The 6,163-nt window shown below is 34.4% G+C and overlaps 1 pseudogene; it reads right to left on the bottom strand.

Annotated features, from left to right (window-relative positions):
* Window positions 1–5,470: 5,470 nt before the first annotated feature.
* Window positions 5,471–5,876, bottom strand: LOC118854397 (annotated as a pseudogene).
* Window positions 5,877–6,163: the final 287 nt, after the last annotated feature.

The following is a 6,163-nucleotide window of genomic DNA, read 5'->3' on the forward strand; positions in this document are numbered from 1 at the left end:
GCTGCTTGCAAAATGTTGCATACTATTGTAATTCTGAAGTTTTTATTTCTATTCTGAGGATAATCAATCAGAATAACACAACATTAATCACTGAAATAAAAGGAAATATTGGAATATGATAATCCAAAAATCAAAGATAGAATGGCATGCACAAATAACATCCTGCAAAGATTAGCTTATGCATCAAAGAAGATAATTAGACATTGAGAAGTTTTTTTTAAATTTGTATTCATTTTGAACTTAAATGCAAAAAAGAACATTTTCATGTAAACAGCCCAATATGAAAAGAAGAGTCAATATGAAACCATGAATTTACATTTCACACTATTTACTTTTTAAAAAAATCCACTGTGCAATAAATACTATACATCGTATTCAAAGTTACTCTGCTCTTTTATGCTTCCTTCTAAGTTGTCTTTTGTTCTCTGCTGTGCACTTTTTAAATTTTTTCTCCCTTTCTCCCCACCATGCCCCAGAGTAGGCTACCATTAGACTCAAATATATGTATACATGTAAAGCCATACTATGCATACTTCTATTTATCAGTTCTTCCTCTGAATGTGGATAGCATCTTCTGTCATAGTTCTTTTGTAGTTGGTTTCAGTATTTATAATATTCTCAAAATGACTTAGTTTTTTCAAAGTTCTTAGAACACTATTGCTATTACTGGGCACAACATTCTCTTGGTTCTGCTTATTTCATGCAAGTCTTTTCATGGTTTTCTAAAATCGACCAACTCATCTTTTCTTATACCTCAGTAGCATTCCATCAAAATAATATGCCACAACTTGCTTAGCCATTCCCCAATTGATAGGCATCCCCTCAATTTCCAGTTCCTTTCCACCACAAAGAGAACTGCTATAAATATTTCAGAATATATAAGTTCTTTTCCCTTTCTCCCAATTACCTTGTGAAATAGACCTAATAGTGGAATTTCTGGGTTAAAGGTATGAAAAATGATTTTTAATAATCATTATCTTAGAGATTTAGAGTTTCCCTCAGTCCCCTTCTTCCAAAGTTCTATTTTTATTCTGAAGGACATTACTGATAATGAGATTTCATTGAGCCTCCTCATACTGGTGAAAGCCCACCCAAGCTTGCAAGTAATTTAATCTAAGATAGGGAAGACTGGGTAGAGACAGAGTCTTTTGTCTACATAGTCCAAATCTTGGGGGTCTGATAAAAGAGGCACTCCCTCTGTCCAGAGATAAAAGTGATGATGGGGTGACATCAGCTCCTATTGAAAGGGTATGTAAACTATGCACCTGAACCCCTAAATGAGCCCAGTTCTGCACTACAGCTCCTATGCAATGCACACTGCCCACTTTGAGAGAAATAAAACAGTGGATAACCTACTCTGACCTTCTTAGACCAAAGTCTGTGTATGGTTGACAAATGGTGTGCATAGATTTATAATTCTTTGGGCATACTTACAGAATAATTTTAGTAATTCCTTCAAAAGGAATGAGAGATAATCTGAGTGTTAAACATGTACATAATAGGTACTTTAGTGTCAGGATTATTAGAGATTGGATTTTATTTCAGGTAAGAGTTGAAATAGATGACTTAGAAGTTTCTTCCAGTTCTGTGAATCGCAGAAGGCTCTGTCCTTTTCTCAAAGGCCACTTGCAGTATTATGCTTTTCTCTTTTGTTTTCTTTGTATTAACAGTAATCCATGGAGTCAGAAGATAGTGGGTTCTCATTGAGCCTCTTGGATATTTCTTCTCCTCTGACAAAAGCTGATTAGACAAATACTGGCAAAAGTTTAGGATAGAGAATCAGAGGCCTGGACTCATTTATTTAAAGTCCATATGCTTTTGCGGAAGTCACTAGCAATTCAATTTCCTCATCTACCAAAAAAAATAAAACAAAAGCCTAGACTAGGTGATCTCTAATATTGCCATCTCTAAAACTTACAGTCCTATTTTGAAGGTTCTTTTTGTTCAGAGATTGCAGTTTATTTATATTTAGTAATTTGTATACTGGATAGAGAGCCTTGCATGGTACCTTAGATATGATAGGCATTCAAGAAATGGCAATAAAGTTTGATGGACTGAATTGAACTCCTCTTAGGCTGAGAGGAAAACATCTAGAGACATTCTCAATCTTTTTTGGAAATAAAAAGGTGATTTTAATTTATGCTTTGGTTTCATAGAAATCATAGTATCTTATATTTGATTAGTACTCTATGCTTGAATGTGTGGCAGGTGAAAGATGAAATAACTGAGGAAACAGAGGTTTGAGCTTCTGAGTACATTGATTTATTAAATAATGAATGCCCACTGCCTAACAAATTGGGAACAGTAGCCTTCCTCAGATTTGACGCTGGACCCTGAATACAGGGAGACCAAATTTTATATATTGAAAACAATAAAATAAGGCCAATTAGTTAAAAGGAAACAATACAGCAATAGGTCTTCTGATTTCTAATTGGAGGAAAGATTAGAGACTTCCAAAGTTAGGAGGGAAAAAGTGAACATGTGCAATTCCTTAAATTCAGAAAAAGAGGTATCCCACTCTGCCCCCCCCCAAGATTTTGTAAAGATTCAGAAGAACATGAAAACTATAACTGATTAATCAGTATGGGACCAGATTTTAAATAAGACATAAAGGCTGTCTGAGATGTATAAGTGTGAGAAAATTCCTTGCATCAATCTTCAGATCTGATTGAGTTTTTGGTCAGCAAAATGTAGATCCTAAGTTATGGGTCTCTAAAGAGCAGTAAAGGTAGTCCAGCCTCCCAGCCACACAGGGCTAGGTTTGAACAATGCAATGAGGTTTTCTTCCAATTTTCAGCATTGAACAAAGTTTTCTCACAAGACAGAATCTGGATTAGACTTGTGATTGAGTAGGAAAGGAACTGCAAGATAGCTCCAAAATTGAGTCACAAGATGAAGTCATTGTGGTTCACTCAATTCCCACACTTAACCACTTGTTCTCCTAATCCCCTCAATTCTCTCCAATGTCAGAAATCAAACAGGGGGGTTTCATAATATAAGGAATACACACACATGTGTGTGTATACATCATATATTATATGTAATACAAATAATATATTTCGTAAATGCAATCATTATGTTGAATATAAGATATAAATATATGATATATAAGGGAATAAGTATTAGACACAGCATTTAATTGGTACAGGGAACTCTCAGTTGAGGAAACTCCTTCTACAAATGTACTTCAGCATCTTTTCTTCAACTTATAGTCTTAGATTGGTGCCTACAGCACTGAGAGATTTAATGATTTGCCTGGCGTCACACAGCCAATGTGTGTTAGAGGCAGGAGTTGAACTCTGATCTTCTTGCCTGTGAGACTAGTTTTGTATCCACTAAACCACAGTGCCTCAAAATATATCTTATTATTATGTAAGATATAACTGTGTATGTTCCATATATAATTTGTCATTATAGTCATATAAATATATGTAAAAGAATGTTATATAATATTGTATTGAATTATATATTTAACAATACACAAATAAGTATGCTATATATGTTTACACACACACAAATATACTGTTTTTTAAAATTTTGCCAAATTCTTAAAGTCTATTAATTTAGCTTATAAATTTTTTTACCATGAAGTTACTAGTGAATTTAAATTAATAACTAATCTTTCCTTTATTGAATTCAGAAATATAATAACTTGGCTTCTGCAATGGTGAAGATGCTATTCATTTTAATTTGCAAAACATTTGAAATATTAAGAATCATTATTTTTTATTTTAATAATTCCTGATGTATAGCTTCATAAAGCACCATTGACACATTTCTCTATTTAATTGATATTTATAAAACTCATAAACTTAATTCTGCTAAATTTCAAGCTTCTCAATAGAGGGAATCATAAGATGCTTCTATCTTCTATAGAATCATACATAGAGTTTAGTGCATTCTATGTTCACTGAATGACAAAATTAACTATTCTATGTCAGTTGTATATAATTAATCATTTATAGGCTCGTAGATTTAGAGTTGGAAAGATTTTTAAAGTCCATCCAGTCCAATCTGCTCATTTTAGAAATGAGGAATTGAGACCAATCACACATTTACTAAATGTCAGAAGCTAGATTTGAACCATAGACTTTTACCCTGAGCACAGACCTCTGTCTACAACATTGTAATGCTTGATTTAATTTTAACCAGGATCATAAAATATCATTGGAGCATATCAATCATCCATTGATTTAAATTGAGAATAGATTGTACTTTTTTGCTACTTTAGACTATAATCTCAGTTATTATATTGTCTCTACCCATAAGAATAAAAATGCTATTGCAGTGAATTTGTAGAGATTAGAATTAGTTTTGCTCTTATATAATGAGATCAATGAGATATGACCAATACTAACATAAAATGAATAAAATGTTAGAAAAGAGAATTGAAATCTAAAAGTAGATTAGCATCTATAATTAGAAGAGGAGATCAACAAGAACACAGAGCCATTTATTAAATTTCAGAGGTTATCATGTGATGGAAAAAAATTCTTAAATAAAAAAATCTGGATTAGAAAAAATGAGAAGTTACAACTTTTTAGTGTCTGAGATAGATGACTTTAAAAGGAATCAATTTGCTTTGATTTTGGAAGAGGAGAGGATATTAAAATCCCATACTTCAAAAAGAACTCTGGGACTAGGGAAAAAAACAAGTGAGCCAGAAAATGGGCTATTATTTTGATACAAAAGGAATGGAAAAGTTATAAATACACATTCATCAAAAGAAACCAAGTTCTGTAGAATAGTATTAAGCATTTCCAAGGAAATTAAAAACTGGAAATTCATGGCAGTGGAAAATTAACAGCATTCTGAACAAATTCAGTAGGGCAAAATAAGGAGAGAAAGGAGTGAACCAGCTGGACAGGAGGGCAATGGAAAACATAATAATGTTAAATGATATAATGGTAGAGTGGTAATAAAAATGTGAATGGCTTACAGGGTCATCAAATAGACCGACAAGTGACCATGGGTGTTTTATCAGGCAGACAAGAAAAATGTGAATGAGTTAAATTTCTGGGTTTCTTAATGCAAAGAATAGCTCCTTGCTATATTGTGCAGAGTTGAACTCTGGTCTAAGCTGCAGCATTATTTCCAGCAAGTCTCTTTTATCAAAAAATGTAGAGATGAAGGAAATGATCAGGTACCTATGGAGGGTAATGAAAGTACAAGAAGAGTAGTGGCCAAGTGGGAAATTATATCTAAAACCCCAGTATTCTGAAATAATAGACTGAAGTCAATAGGAATATGTGATACTTCCCATATACCATTAATGCTGGGAATAAAAGGATTCTAAAAATGGAGACTTTAAAAAGTATAATTCACAAGGTGATGAGGAAAGCTAAAAATGAGTATGTTAATGGGTGTGCCAGTTACCTACTACTATGTTATTGCTGCTGTGTGTCCTTCGTTCTTTTTTTTTTTTAGTATTTTGAGGATTTATTTAACAAATAAAAATGTGTAAATGTTTTTACTCATTTTCTTCACTGCTCAGTCTAGCCTTTGGATTGGTGATCTTGATGGCGAGCTGAGCTGCTCTCTCAAAAATAACTTTCTGATTCTTAGAGGACACATTGTGAGCAATCTCAGCACAGTAAGATTTGTTGCACATCAGGAGCACTTTGAGCTCTTTGACATTGTACACCAAAAACTACCTTAATCTACTTGGTAGCATGTGTTTTGTCTTCTTATTGCTTCCATAATCAATATTGGGCATCAAGATCTGGCCCTTGAATTGTCTTCACACCCTGTTGTCAATGCCCCTTGGTTTATGCCAGTTTCTCTTGATCTTGGCGTCTGTCAGACTGGTCCTGGATGAACTTCTTGGTCCTTTTCTTGATGATTTTAGGCTTCAAGAAGGGTCTGAGGGCAGGCATGGTGCTAGCAAAGAGATAGCAGCCGCTTCACAGGAAGCGCCGACAGAGAGAGAAGGGTGTTTGTCCTTCATTCTTGAAGAGACCTATAACTTCAGGGAGGTGATGCCATGGCATGCAAATAAACTGGATTTAAGTGAGGGAGGGCTGTGCAAAGTGGCTAGCCTCACCTTCTCCTCCAGAGCCATCTGAGTCCAGTAGCAAGATATAGATCTGGATGACTACAGATAGCTCTGAATGCAGGGGTGGGGGCATTGAGGTACAGGGGAGGAGGGAACCTTGGCTTTTTC

Source organism: Trichosurus vulpecula, chromosome 6 (assembly GCF_011100635.1).
Source record: "Trichosurus vulpecula isolate mTriVul1 chromosome 6, mTriVul1.pri, whole genome shotgun sequence".
NCBI lineage: Eukaryota > Metazoa > Chordata > Mammalia > Diprotodontia > Phalangeridae > Trichosurus > Trichosurus vulpecula.